Raw genomic sequence first — 16,348 nt, 5'->3', positions numbered from 1 at the left:
TCTTTTTTTCCTTCTTGAAGTTCTAGACTATACCCGTCTTTTCCAAATTTTAGTCTAGGTTCTTGCTTGGTTGCCTAATAATGAGACTGGCAAAAATTCAAATGTAGAGGGACTGCAGTAGGGGCTGCACATTTGCATTTTTAAGCACAATTGGGGACTCATGTTTTCAGATACTGTGACTTCAGAATGCTTCCACCATAGAAAAACCACTTTTCCCGAGAGTAAAGAGCTTCCAATGACCAGGACCCCCAAATCCTCTCTAGATCTCACCTTGCCAGTGCTGCTTTTCATCAGCTGCCAATGTTACCTCTGTCCACGTATGGCTCTCCTCGTTCCAGGGGCTTGGAGGTTGCTCTGCTTTCACACTTATCCTAGCTACACACCCCTCAGTCTTGTTCTTTGGCTTTTCTTCTTAAATTTCAAGTGGATATTACTCAAAGCCTAGATACTGGTCCAACAAAGCAAAGGGAATTGAAAACAAAACAAAACACCATAATAAACAAAGTAGCTCAAGAGATAGCATGTTTCAGTCTCAGGTCAGGAAGGGGAGGCTGTATGGTGATGTGGAGCTGGAGGGGAACCACTGTTTCTCATAGACTCTGAGTTCGGATAAATCTCACACAGTCATCTACTCCAAACTTCTAGTTTAAAGATAAGGAAACAGCCTGAGAGAATAGGTGGGTTGCCCAAAGTCATTGTTGGTTGGTGGCACAGCCAGACCTAAAACATAAGTCACTGATGGTCCAATCAAGTGCTCTTTCCATGGAACAAATAGATTTTAAAAATATTTCATATTATTACTTTCCTGATCATACAAATAATATATGAACGTGATAAGTTTAAAAAGCTGTTTGGTAGTATCCACTAAAGCTAAATATCTGCTACCCTATGGCCCAAAATTTCACTCCTAGGAATATATCCAATAGAAATGTGCACATGTATTTACCAAGAAGGTTCATTGTAGCACTAATTTTAATAGATCCAGAATGGAAAAACTCAAATGTCTGTGGAAACTAAAATGGATAAACAATGTAATCCCACATAAGGAATCCTACATAACGCAATTATGCATACTGAACAATAATGCAGACAATTTTGTGTTTTTTAAATATGTTTTTTAATTGATTTTAGAGAGAGAGAGGAAGGGAGGAAGAATGGAGAGAGAGAGAGAGAGAGAGAGAGAGAGAGAGAGAGAGAGAGAAACATCAATGTGAAAGAGAAACATTGATTGGCTGCCTCCTGCATGCACCCCAACCCGGGACCAAGCCTGAAACCTGGCCATGTGCCCTGATGGGGAATCCAACCCGTGACTCTTCAGTGCATGGGACAACACTCAACCTATTTAGTCACATAAGCCAGGATCAGACAAGTTTTATTCAAATAATATTCAGACAAATAAGCCAGATACAAAAGAGTATATACTTTATAATCCCATTTTTTAAAAGTTCAGAAACTAGCACAACTTATCTCTGGTGAAAACAGAGAGTAGTTACCCTAGTAGTGTTAGAGGGCTGACTGAAATGAGGCAGAGGGGAGCTTCTGGACTTCCGGGAATGTTTTGTTTCTTGATCTGGATACTGGTTACCCAATGTGTTCACTCTATGAAAGTTAATTATGTTATTAATTTTTCTATATAGTTCACATTTTTGTAAATTTTATTGAAATAGAACACATATTAGAGAAAGGAAAAAAATCTCTGTAGAAAATTGAAAATTAAAAAAATATTAAGGAAGCTGAAATCAACTATTAATATTTTGCACATTTATTATCATATTTTATGCACATGCACTTTATCTGTACTTTGCAATTCCAAAAGTTCAAAGATCAATTTTTTTCATAGCTAATTGACAACAAAAGTCTGACCTCAACTGAACTCACTTAGTGACAAAACTTGACCTCAATTGACACGAGGCTATTTATAGTCTTTATTTATTCCTATTGGGAAGAATATTCATACATTCCCTACAGAAATATTAATATATTTAAATATGGGATAATGCCACAGAGGATATAATCTTGATAATTTCCAGTTAAGTACCCCAAATTCTGAATTCCAAAATACATCTGGTCCTAAGAATTGAATATTTGGCTTTATGTACTTTTAAAAATTGTTTTCAAACTTCTATTCTTATTGTCAGGAATTCAGAGAAGACATACAAATAAAATCTGACAACACATGTGGGTTTATTATAGCTTTATGAATTGTGGTAGGCAAAATAAACCCCACCCCACCAAACATAGCCACATCTTAATTCCCAGAACCTGTGAAATGTTAGGTAACACAGCAAAGTAGAATTAAGGATTAAGGATGTTAACCAGTTGCCTTTGAGAGGGAAAGATTATCTTGAATTATCTCAGTGGGACAACTCTTGGTGTTGTACATTCTATAGATTTGGACACATGTATAATGACACATATCCTTCATTTTAGTATTTACAGAAAAGTTTCACTGCCCTCAAAATCCCTCTCTCCCACTACTCCCTGTCAACCACTAATATTTTTATTGTCTCCATAGTTTTGCCTTTTCCAGAACGTCATATAGTTGGAATCATATACTAAGTAGCCTCATCATTATGGCTTCTTTTACTTGGTAATGTGCATTTAAGCTCCTTCTATGTGTTTTGATGACTTCCTAAGTTACTTCTTTTGAGCACTGGATAATATTCACTGTCTAGATCAGTGGTTCTCAACCTGTGGGTCGAGACCCCTTTGGGGGTTGAACGACCCTTTCATAGGGGTTGCCTAAGACCATCGGAAAACACATATATAATTACATATTGTTTTTGTGATTAATCACTATGCTTTGATTATGTTCAATTTGTAACAATGAAATTGGGGGTCACCACAACATGAGGAACTGTGTTAAATGGTCACGGCATTAGGAAGGTTGAGAACCACTGGTCTAGATGTATCACAGTTTGTTTATTCATTCACCTACTAAAGGGTGTCTTGGTTGCTTCCAGGTTTTGGTAATTATGAATAAAGTTGCTATAAACATCAGTGTGCAGGGTTTTTGTGGACATTAGTTTTCAACTTCTTTGGGTAAATACCAAGCGGAATGATTGCTGGATTTTATGGGGAGGGGGTGCTCAGTTTTGTAAGAGACTGCTGAACTGTCTCCCAAAGTGGCTATATGTGGGTAAGCACGGGACTTGACTGGAATGTCTGTAAGGAGGATTCTCCAAAAGGTCGGGGGCCTCTGGGGGACCTTACTGAAGGCGGCAGCCCCCACCTTGACTTTTCCAAACAAGTCTAATCCCCCGGGTGTTTTGCTAGAATCTCTATGTTTAGTCTTTAAAGACCTGACCTTGTAGGAGCATGTATTTTCTCAAGGATGCTTACCCTGCTGATTGTATCTAGAGCAGCGGTTCTCAACCTGTGGGTCGAGACCCCTGGGGCGGTCAAACGACCCTTTCACAGGGGTCGCCTAAGACCCTCCTGCATATCAGATATTTACATTACGATTCATAACAGTAGCAACATTACAGTTATGAAGTAGCAACGAAAATAATTTTATGGTTGGGTCACAACATGAGGAACTGTATTTAAAGGGCCACAAGGTTGAGAACCACTGATCTAGAGGTTAATTTTAGTTCAAGTTGTTAGAACAACAAAAGCCAAAGGAGGCAGGTGAACAGGGCTACTTGGCGGCGATAGCCAAGTAGTGCCTGAGCCCTCTCTTTCACAGAAACGTGTGTCAGAGCAATCTGTTCATCCATCGCTCAGGGGCTGCTGGTCAGCCCCGGCAGCTATATCATTTTGCATTTCTACCAATAATGAATGAGAGTTCCTATTGCTTCATATCCTCATTGGCATTTGGTGTTGTCTGTTTTCTGATATTGGCCAGTCCAATAGGAATGTAACAATATCTCTTGTTTTAATTTGCATTTCCCTGATGACATATGATATGGAGGATCCTTTCATATACTTGTCATCTGTATAACTTTTTTAAAAAATTATTTTTGTTGTTGACTGTATTTCAGATATCCCCCATTTCCCCCCTTGCCTCCCTCCCTTCATGGCACTTTTTCTGTGTCCATGGGTTATGCATATATGCATGTAAGTTCTTTGGTTAATCTCTTCCCATCCCCCCAACCCTCCCCTCTGAGATCTGTCCATCTGTTCCATGCTTCCATGTGGTCTCTGGAACTATTTTGTTCATCAGTTTATTTTGTTCATTAGATTCCACATATTAGTGAGATCATTATATATATAATATTTCAGAACCAACAACTTCATTGGAAGAAATGGCAAAACTTGAAGAAAAAATATTGAGTGAATGTGTTGCAAGGGCAATATTGCAACATGCATGAGCAGCAGGGTGACGAGGGGAAGTCACTCGTGTCTATAGAGAAGGCAGTCCAAGCGCATCTCTTCTTGTTGCACTTGCTCAGGGTGAGCTTGTTGTAGAGGTATTCTGTAGGCAAGGACGGACTCCGGAGTTCCCATCTTGCTCAGGTTGGTTATAAGATCCCTCAACTCTTTGATGAACTTCACCTGCTCATGCAGGAAGGGACACAGGTGGGCATCCTTTTTCTAGGTGGCCAGCTGGTGCAGATCAAGCAGGCTCAGGTTCACGCTCATCTCCAGCTGCAAGGCTCACTCCATGGCCCTTAAGCTGTTTTCCCAATAGCTGAGGTCAAGCCTGCTGATCTCACACAGGCGCATGAGACCTCGTGCTGGTTCTGCAGACACATGAGCCTCTCGGCAGCATGCGCCCTCTCCTTGCTAGACTGCCCCAAGAAGAACTGGACCAAGTGCGTCAAGGCCACGTCATCTCAGTCAAATAGAAGGCCATGGACAGGTACGCATAGGAGGCTAGAGCTCTGGGTTGATCTGCTTGTTGATGGCGGCCTCGCAGTAGGGCCGGTAGCTCTGGCCCACTTGGTAGGGTTGCGGGGTCATTATGGCTGGTGGCGCAGGTGCAGCAGGCACCAAGGCCAAGGCTTTTACCTGAGTGGCTGCGGGCTGGCAAAGCAGCTGATGGGCCTTGGGGCATGCTGGGGTTGGCGGCCAGGGCAGAGGGTGGTGGGCTGAGTCAGCAGCGGTGGTGGTGGATATCTCGGAGCCTCCCAGGATGGAAGAGGAGGTCACCTTCTGGTCAGTCTAGGGTGAGGCCCATCTGTGTGTGTTCTCGATGACGTGTCTGTTCAGTTCTTTTGCTCATTTAAAAAACTGGGTTGTTTGTTTTCTTGTTGTGGCTATATAGTTCTTTATATGCTTCAGGTAAAAATACTTTCTTAGATGTGTCTTTTGTAAAAATGTTCTCCCAGTGTGTGGCTTATTTTTATTTTTATTTTCTAGACACTGTGTTTCATAGAACATAAGATTTTACTCATAGTGAAGTCCACTTTGTCAATTCCCTCCCCCGCTAGATTGTGCCTTTGATTTTATATCTAAAAAATCATCACCATAACCAAAGTCACCTAAATATTCTTCTATGTTATCCTCTAGGAATTTAATAGTTAACATTAAACATTTTGGTCTATAATCTGTTTTGATTTAATTTTTGTAAAGGATATAAGTTCTGTGTCACTTATTTTATTACATGTTGGTGTCCAGTTATTCCAGCACCATTTGTTGAAAGGACTCTTCTTTCTTCATTATATTGCCTTTGCTCCTTTGTCAAAGATCAGTTGACTATATATATTTTTGTGGATCTATTTCTGGGTTCTCCATTCTATTCCATTGTTCTATCTATTCTTTCACTGATATCACACAGACTTGATTACTGTAGCTTTATAGTAATACTTGAAATCTGGTGGTGTTAGTCCTCCAACTTTGTTTTTCTCCTTTGACATTATGTTGGCCCTTCTGAGTCTTTTACTTCTATATATAGACTTTAGAATAAGTTTTTTGATATCCACAAAATAACTTTATAGGATATTAGCTTGTATTGTGTTGAGTCTATAGATCCAATGGGGAATAGCTGATATCTTGACAAGATGAGTGTTTCTATCCATGTACCTGAAATATCTCTCCATTTATTTTATTATTCAGGGGATATACAGGCAATGAAATCTTGAATTCAAAAGCAATGAGTTGAGAATATGGTTGATGTTTCCCAGAGGAGTGAGTGAGAGGAAAATGGGAGCCTATCAGATCAGGACTCCGGGAGGAACTGGGAAGGACAATGGATTTGTTTTCGTAAGTGTTATGAAAAAATAAAGGAGGGATGAAAGCAGATTGACAAAACCAGATTTAAATTTTAAAAGGTTTATTACTAACCCTTATAGTGTGGATGATAGTGTGAGGACTACTATAGAGAAAGTAAGGTGGCTGATATTTTTAATTTTGTAGTGAATCAGGTAAAATATGATATTCTCTGGGGCTGAGGGCTGGGGCTGTGACAGTGAGAAGGTGAGAAGTGGCAAGGATGGGACAGAGAAATCATAATAAAACTTTGAGCCTGAATATTTGGGTGATGCCTAGTTTCTGAGATGGGAAAATACTGGGAGAGGAAGAGTTTGGGAGGAAGAGTTTTGCATATGTTAACTTTAAGATGTCTGTTTAGCAACCAAGTGGAAATGCCATAGAAAGAGTGGGTCTCTGAGCCTGAAGTTCAGGGGGTAGTTTCTACTTGAAATGCACCTTAGGGAGTCATACATCAACTATAGATAATCTATGGTACTGGGAAGATCACCTAGGGATTGAGTCTAGCTTGACAAGCATTGAGGTTGGATCCCTGGAGGACTCCAACAAGCAGAGAAAGATGACAAAGGGGTGACTTTTGAAGGAGGAGGAAACCCTGAGTCTCTACCATGTGTCTTCACTAGTATACCACACACCCTGAATGTCTCTACTAATCTAATCACTGGAATGAGACTTAGTCACAATTTCTCTTAATATCACTACATTAAGAACCAATATTTATGCCAATAGTTATTAATACAATATTATTAATGAAAAAATCTTTGAGATATCAATTTGTCTATCTCCCTCTTCATGGAATAACTTAAAATATATAATGGATATGACTTTTTCAGATATACACTTTCTCCAAAATTCTGAATCTAAGTTGCAAAAGACAGACAACAAAACCTACCCAAAAAAGTTTTACGTATTCAATATGCATAACTCTCACTCAGTTTAGATTAAACATAACAAATTACATATATTCCAAACAAGACTTATGTTTGGGGATTCACTCATGGATACATAGTTCCAGGCAATTAGCATGCATACATCTGTGCCTGGTATTGTGTGAAGACTGGATACTGTGTTAATCTAGAAGCAACTTGGACAGAATGGGGAGAAAGTCTAAAGCTGACTCAGATTATTCAAAAAGTGCATAGCTCAGTTGTGGATAATCTCAATTTTATTTGATTTTTGATGGATCTTTAAAATTCCTTTACCTTTGTTCAGTCTCTGACATTTCCAACAGAGTTAACAGATTTGGTTTAAAGAACTATTATTAGAAGCAAACATTTAAAATACAGCAGAAGCTTAAAGAAATTTTAAAAGATTAAATATATACTGAAATTTAGGTTAATTTAAAAAATGTATAATTTTGTCACATCCCCTTGAAGAGATTAAAAAATAACTTTAATTCAGTCCATTAGAAAAAACTGATTTTTTGATAGAGGGAACTTTCTGAGAAATAAATGAATTAGTCATTAGGGCCATTAAATTTCTTAAAATGAACAAAGAATTCCACAGGAAATTATATAAAATATTAATAAAAATATTACTCTTACTGACAAGATGCCATTTGCTTTATTAAAAATCACCTAATCTGAGGAAAGTATCCCCAGAGAAATACAAGAACATAGGGTGGTAAGAATATTACCTATGATAAATTTTTAACACCTTCATCCTCCTCTTTAATTCTTCTTATTTTTTATAGCAAATGAGTTCAATGAGTTGCTAAAAATTAAAAATTATTGTAATATATCTTAGCACAGCTTTTGGTGTGATAGCTTGTTGGTAATGGCCCTTTACTTCTTGTGGATGGAATAAAGCTATGCTGTCTAGAAAATGGCTTGATGAGTATATGATGTCAAATTAGGATCCCCAAATTCTACTTCCAAGTCATTCAAGGAGTTGTAAAGCAAAGCTAGTCTCAGTCTGTTCTCTGTGGATGATTTCACATAGATACTTTTTTTCTTATTGTATTTTATTATTTTTTTTTTGTAGTAAGAACACAATGTGAGATGACCCCTCATACCATGTTATATAGCAGATCTCTAGAGCATATTTATTTTGCTTAACTGAAACTTTATGCTCATTGATTAGTAATTCCACATTAAAAGCATTATTATAGAAAGTGTGACCTAAACAGTCAAATCCTAGAAAAATATGTGTAATATTTCTCATTACCAGAGCTTCTACATTGTTGCCATGTGTCATATCCCTCAAACTGAAAAATATTTTAATGATTTATGGACTCCAGATTTCCATTCATCTTTTTTGAAATTGTCAAGCAGATCTTTTCTACATATAAAAGCTCAACTCTTCTCTTTCTTTTTTTACATTTTTATTTTTTAATTCTTTATTATTTAAAGTATATGTATATGTATATGTCTCCTTTTCCCCCCATTGACCTCTCCCCAGCCACCCCCAACCCCCAGCACATGCCCTCAACCCCCTAGTGTCTATGTCCATTGGTTATGCTTATATGCATGCATACAAGTCCTTTGGTTGATCTTTTACCCCACCATCCCCTCCCCCGCATCAGGGAACTAGACCTTCAGGGAACTCTGAAGTTTGATGGTCTGTTTGATGCTTCTATGTCTCTGGCTCTATTTTTGTTCATCAGTTTATGTTGTTCATTAAATTCCACAAATGAGTGAGATCATGTGATATTTATCTTTCTCCAGCTGGCTTGTTTTGTTTAGCATAATGGTCTCCATGTCCATCCATGCTGTTGCAAATGGTAAGAGTTCTTTCTTTTTTACAGCAGCGTAGTATTCCATTGTGTAGATGTACCACTGTTTTCTAATCCACTCATCTGCTGTTGGGCACTTAGGCTGTTTCTAAATCTTAGCTATTGTAAATTGTGCTGCTATGAACATAGAGGTGCATATGTCCTTTCTGATTGGTGTTTCTGATTTCTTGGGATATATTCCTAGAAGTGGGATTACTGGGTCTAATGGGAGTTCCATTTTTAATTTTTCAAGAAAACTCCATACTGTTCTTCACGGTGACTGCACCAGTCTGCATTCCCACCAGCAGTGGCAGAAGGGTTCCTTTTTCTCCACATCCTCACCAGCATTTGTCTTTTGTTGATTTGTTGATGATAACCATTCTGACAGGTGTGAGATGGTATCTCATTGTCATTTTGATTTGTATCTCTCTGATGATTAGTGACTTTGAGCATGTTTTCATATGCCTCATGACTTTCTGTATGTCCACTTTTGAAAAGTGTCTATTTAGGTCCTTTGCCCATTTTTGATTGGATTGTTTAAGATATCAGACATATGTCGTAGTAATATCTTTACTGATACAGCTCCTGGGGCAATGGAAACTAATGAGAAAATAAACAAATGGGACTACATCAAAATAAAAAGCTGCACAGCAAAAGAAACCATCAACAAAACAACAGGAAAGCCGACTGCATGGGAGAACATATTTGCCAATGTTTGGAGATAAGGGCCTAATCTCCAAAACCTATAGGGAACTCATACATCTATATACATACTTTGGTTTTTAGTCTTGTAACTTCCAACAAAGTTGCTGAGCTCCAGATGTAGTAATTATTTATAGTAGAATTGGACAGATAAAGAGTTGGAAAACTCTTACTTTATTAAACAACTAGAGACCTGATGCATGAAATTCGTGCAAGAATAGGCCTTCCTTCCCCCAGCTGCCGGCACTGGCTTCCCTCTGCCACCTGGGACCCGAGCTTCCCTGTGGACACTGGCAGGCATCCAGGACCTGGCCTTCCCTTGCAGCCCTGGCTTCGTCTGGAAGGTCATCCTGAAGGACGTCTGGTCTAATTATCATATTATGCTTTTATTATTATAAATAGTTTAAAATCACCAGAGCTATGTCAACATATATTTTTCCATTATGAGTTTATGTTTATTTAGAAAAATGTTTAGGTTAGCATTATGGATGTGGTAAAGTTTTTTAAAATTGCATGACAAAAGGAAACAGATGCTTTCTTCTGGAAACTGTAACTCTCACTCTAATTTCTGTTATCCTAGTTTGAACTCACTGCCACTACATTATTTCTTCTTTTGGAAAACAAAATGTCAGACATTAGAATATCACTAGAATTGATCTGCTTTGTTAAAAGACATATTACTGTAGAGGACCCAAAATCTGGTTTACACATATGTCTTCAAAGCAGAAATATCCATCCTTTATATAATGTTTGGAGTCACATCCAGTTCATTTTTTATCCTTATTAATTTTAAAATCTCATATTATTTCCTGTTCCTACTTAAAGTGTTCTCTGTCTTAGTCAGTTAGGGTAATCTATAACAATATATCATAGACTGGGTGGCTTAAACAACAGACATTTATTTCTCACAGTTCTGGAGGCTAAGAAGTTCAATATCAAGGTGCCAGAAGATCTGGTGTCCAGTAAGGACACTTCCTGGTTTGCAGACAGACACCCATTTGCTATATCCTCACCTGGTAGAAAGAGAGAGTCCTCTAGTGCCTTCCTCTTCTTATGAACATTAATCCCATCTTGGGGGCTCCACCCTCAGACCTCATCTACCAGTAAACTAATTACTTCCTTAAGGCCCCACCTCCATATATTATCACATTGGGGGTAGGGCTTTAATATATGACTCTGGGGGGACACAAGCATTCAGTTCATAGCTGTCTCTTTTTAAGCACAGTTTTTTTTTTAACCTATAATAATGCTGATAACAATAGCTTTCATTTGTGGAACACTTACTCTGAACCAAGCACTATTCTGAGGATATACATACTAGCTCACATTATCCTCACCAGAACTCCACGGGGCAAACACTGTCATTACTTCCATTTTACAGATGGAAAACTGAGAAAAATGATACTGAGGAGCTTACTTACAGTTATTTAGCTGGGAAGTGGCAGAATTGGATTTAAAATGCTTGATTTCAGTGTCATTCTCTTAACCAGCATGCTACATAGATTATTTCTTTATTTCTTTGTTTTTGTTTAGTTTACTGGTAACTTTTAAAACAGAGTACAGTACATAAAAGTAAGCAAGGACATCTCTAGTTCTTGCTAAATACCTGGTCATTTGCTCTATTGATTCTTAAACATAGCACTCCTTCAACAACCAGGACTCCCCTGTATTCATCAGTGGATGTGTTTAAAGTCCAACACGGTACTGATTTGATTACTGCTGAGTTGTGATAACATTCTGGTCTCTGTGAACAGTACTGAAGGACTTGAAATTAAAAACATGTTTAATGTAAAAAAAATGGGAGAATTAAGGAGGAGGTAGGTATCAGATTAGGAACAGTTGGGATAGACCAAAGTTCTATAAATTTGGGAATATTTCTTACTTGTGGTAACATCTGACTTAATTCAGCATTTTTTAACATTAAAATTCAATAATGGAGTTTTTATTAGGAATTAAATATAGTTTTATGAAATTATGTAGTATGGTTTTTCCTGTATAGCCCAACAGTATATTCGTAACAATAATTGCATTAAACTAACTCATTTAAAAACATCAACTAAAGTGTGTGTTTATGTCTCTTCTATATCCTGTTTTTATGTCAAAACCATTTTGATTATTCAACCGTGGGTATTGTAGAGACATCCCTAAGAAGATCTTTTATACTATTAATTTTCAACTTCCCATGATAGTGTTTTTTGCTCATCTTCAAAGAGCTTTTCAACAAAACGTTATTACATTAAAGCAAGTGGCAGGCATCACCAACCATATCATACAGACAATCACTCCTGGGGCGGAGACATGTAATGGCCTTGCTGATATTACAGAGCAAATTAGTTTCGGAGCTAGACTGCTGATCTAATCTGTTATCTATGGCATAATATGATAAAAAGTTAAAATCTTTGTGAAATAGTAACAACATCATGACAATACCCGTGGCAGGGCATGGAAGTTGAGTACATATAAACTCCCATTTATAGAATTCTTAGGCTGAAAGGAACCTTAGGGAACAATCTTGTCACATTTTCTGGTAATTTACAGGTAAGGATAGATTACGTGATTTACCCAAAGCCACACAATTTTTCTCAAAATAGAGAAAGTACTAGAATTTCATTTTATTTTTATTCTGCAGTTATTGAGAGGATACTGGGTGCCAATTTCCTGCTGTGTGGCAGGAGGATGAATTGTGTACTAGCACTGATTGTCAGGGAGGGAAAAGAGGGAAAAGAATAATTGTGGTACAGCATGGTTATTTCTGAGGGCAAAGTCTCCACTCCCTTTTCTAATACTGCCCTGCCCCCTACCACTGCCTCCTCATTTCCAAGTCAGGAAGACCAATGTACTGTTGTTAAAATAAGGAATTTTTGCTTGGAAATTACACTCATAATTATACTTCCATATGAAAATCTGGAAAAATTATGGTTGTAGCTGGCAAGGTGCTTTGTCCAATTTGTCAAATGTTATCTTTCTAGAAATATTATTCATTAAGTTTATATATAACATATAAAAATATAGATGACTATATATGTGTATGTTTATTAAAGTTAATAAATGTTAAGTTGTGAGATATTCTATTCCTTTCATTCTAACTATTGAGTATTCATATCTGAGTTTTGTGTCCTAAGCTAATAATCCCAAGCATAACCATATTTTCCCTGAAGTTTACAGTTTGTTATTTCTGAACTATAGATGTGCATACCATCCAGAAAAGGAAATGCCAAATAGATGAGAATGTCCAATAATTCACTTAAATGATTTATTTTAATTCTGGGTTTTGGAAATGCTGATGGATTTCAGCGCTGGGGAAGGTCAGCAGGAAAATGGGGAAAAGGGAAGATCATCACTGGAATTCACCTCCAGGATTTCTGGAGGAAGTGCGGCAGCAGTGCGAACTGGTCTGATCCAAACACTCCACTTAATCAACAAAAAGAATACAAACTTGATCAGGTGCCTTAAATAGTACAAGCATCTGATGTACATTATATTTCCCTGTAGAGTCTGATACTCAAGATTTTTTATCTGCATATTCCAAATAATAGTTTAGAATTTCCTATCATCCCACGTTGTATTTAACATAAGTGCTTCCCTTTGAGCACAGTCTTACTATCGGGCCATCGTCTGCGTCATCCTAAGCATACCTAGCATAACATATCATTTCCACACATATTAAATCGATAAAATTAGTTTTTCCAGAAGCATCTCTAATATACGAAAGGAATAGCACTCACAGAGAGGGCTGCCACTGGTTTTCTGAACAGCCTTGGGCATGTCACTGAGCCTCTGTATGGTTAATGCTTTTCTCTATTTTTGGACACATGTGTTATGTGTGATAAGATATGAGGGCTTAAAAAGGTCATTTCTGAGAGATAAGAGTGGTATCCTGAGAAGAATTTTCTTAACATCAAGACACGACTAGGAAGTATGATAGAACGGAGAATATGAGGAAACCAGTGGAGACAGTGGAGCTGGAGTGATGAGGGGAAATCACTGAGCCTTGCAGGGTGGGATTTTCTATGTGTTGCTTAGTCTTGCACTTCCGCTTGTCCAAATCGACTCCATCTTAATATTTCTATGGGGGTGTATATGCCTAAACTCCCTTTTTGTACCAACAGATGATATTACACACGAAAAGTTGTTAAACTATCAAAAGGCAAGTCTAAAAAGCACATGTTTTGATTAAGAGGATCAATGTGATTAAAATTAAAAATCCAGGCAGAGGTTTTGTTCATAGAAAGGACGATTTAACTATTAGCAGGATTGAAATCAATTTTCAATATATTAAAGTTAAAAATAAAAATGCCTAACATTCTTTATACCTTCAGGTTCTACTTACAAATCTCATCATGGTATTTATAAATCTAGAAATAAAATGAGAATATTTCCTTTCAATTTTTCCTGGATTAGCATGTGATTAACTTAAATTGAACAGGATAAATTCCCTTAAACAGGCAGTCTCACTTACTAATTTAATTTAATTTCCTGGAGGATTTGACACTGCTTTTATAAATACAACATATTTGAACTACAAAACATTGCTGAAAGAGCTAGAAAACAGTATTGAAAAATATTAAAACATGTTAGTTCATATTTATGGATCAAAAGACAACACTATGAAGATAGCAATTCTTCCCACATGGACCTATAAACACATATAAAGCCTATCAAAATCCCAAGGGACTCTTTTTGCTAAAATTTATAAGCTGATCCTAAAATTTATATGGAATAGCCAAAAATTCCTGAAATAGAACAAAATTGAGGTGATTTAAGTACTTCCCAAAGACCCCACTTTCTAATAATGTCACTTTCAAGGTTTGATTTCAACAAATGAATTTTGAAAAATACAAACATTCAGACCACAGCAAGTGTATTAAGTGAAAAAAGCAATAACTGTGAATGATATACACTTTTCAATATTTTTATAAAATTATTTTAGGGGAGTGTATACATATTTGTACTAAACACTAACAGATTATACATCAAGTGTTTGATTACCTGTATAAATTGAATGGTAGATCTACTTAATTTTATTTTTCATATGTCTTTTTTCTATAGCTAGTATGCATTTTCACAATGCAAATATAAAAGTATCTTAAAGGGGGAAATGTAGCTTTCCCCAAAGCCTAATAAAATGCACTTCCATTTGTAGAACCTTGGCCTGAATGAGGTTGCCTGGTCACTCCTAATTGCCAAGGAACACAAGGATGCAATTATTTCTGCCTTAAATAAAATTGGGGTTTGGATAGTAAATACGATGCTCAGGGAAAATGTATATTTGGTAGGCAAATGGCAGTGTCTGCTATAGATGCAACATATTCTGAACTTTGCGTTTAATGATTTTTCAGCTGTCGTTTGCCTACAAGACTGATTTATAAATAGGTCTATATATCAAATGATTATAAGTGAGTTTGTGACAAATGAGAACAGTTATGATGTAGTGGAGACAGCACGGTTGGAATGAGCCCTGGGTTCTAATCCCATCTTTATAACATTTCATTTGCTATTCTGAAAATAATACCCGCGGTTTTTAATTTGGTGATGCTTAAAAAGAATAAGGCTATGAACTGTGACCTACTAGTATGTAAAGAGAGACAAATTAAGGGTTGGAATTATACACAAGGTCATATGGTTTAGCACTTATAGGGAGCTGATTCTAATTCTCTCCACATTGTGTTAGGCATGTATGAGTTCCAGAGAAACTCAATAGAATTCATTCTATTTCTAGAAATATCTGACTGTTAGAAAGTTCTTTCCTTTACTTACTAGAATTTGTCTTCTATTTTATAGCCAACACTCTTACAAAGATAAAACATCTCTTGGAATTTAAATGCACTGTATGCTAACTACATATTTTCTATTCATAGTGTAGAATTTGGGTTTGTTATTATTTCAGTATAATTTATGTCTGTTTTTTAAATATATTTTATTGATTTTTTACAGAGAGAAAGGGAGAGGGATAGAGAGTTAGAAACATCGATGAGAGAGAAACATTGATCAGCTGCCTCCTGCACACCACCTACTGGAGATGTGCCCGCAACCAAGGTACATGCCCTTGACTGGAATCGAACCTGGGACCCTTGAGTCCACAGGCCAATGCTCTATCCACTGAGCCAAACCGGTCAGGGCTAATTTATGTTTGTTTTAAAGGCAGACTATTTCTTGATATTTTTTCCATTGCTGTAATATTCTCTTTAATGTTCGTTACCAGTGTGGCTCCAGCAAATAGCTGCCTTTATAAATTAACTTTGATATAACCTAGCTAGTGAATATGAATGTGTCCTGTTTTTCCATTTCCTTTCAGGGTAAGCACATCTGGTCCTTAGAAGTGCTGCTGCAATCTCACACAAAGAGGGTTAGTTGATGATGCTTCTTGAATATCCCAAGTGCCAATGAAAGCAACTTGGCTTCCTTTGAATACTCTATTTTATGCTCAAATACTGTGTGAGTGTCTAAAATTACACATGTCTTTCTGATAGTTTTTTTTTTCTTCCCTGATACCCAGGCCAATATCTAAGGCATGTCTCTATCTTCTTGGTTCATTAGCTGAGTCCCAGGGTATCTTCCAAGCTGGATGTTTTCATGAGAATGAAAGTCAATAGGCCCATCTGCCGCACCGGAAGTGGCTTTGCCATCTGGCTTTACGAAATTGGGTCATGTCTTACTGATTCAAAGTGAGTTGCTAGTAAATCTTTCTTACGTTGCAGCATGAAAAACAATCATGAAAAGACTGCCTTTGAAAGACAGAAGAACACATCTCTGTGGAGTAATCGTCAGCTCATTTTACTC

Source organism: Myotis lucifugus, unplaced genomic scaffold (assembly GCF_000147115.1).
Source record: "Myotis lucifugus unplaced genomic scaffold, Myoluc2.0 scaffold_30, whole genome shotgun sequence".
NCBI lineage: Eukaryota > Metazoa > Chordata > Mammalia > Chiroptera > Vespertilionidae > Myotis > Myotis lucifugus.
Note: the sequence above shows the minus strand (reverse complement) of the source record.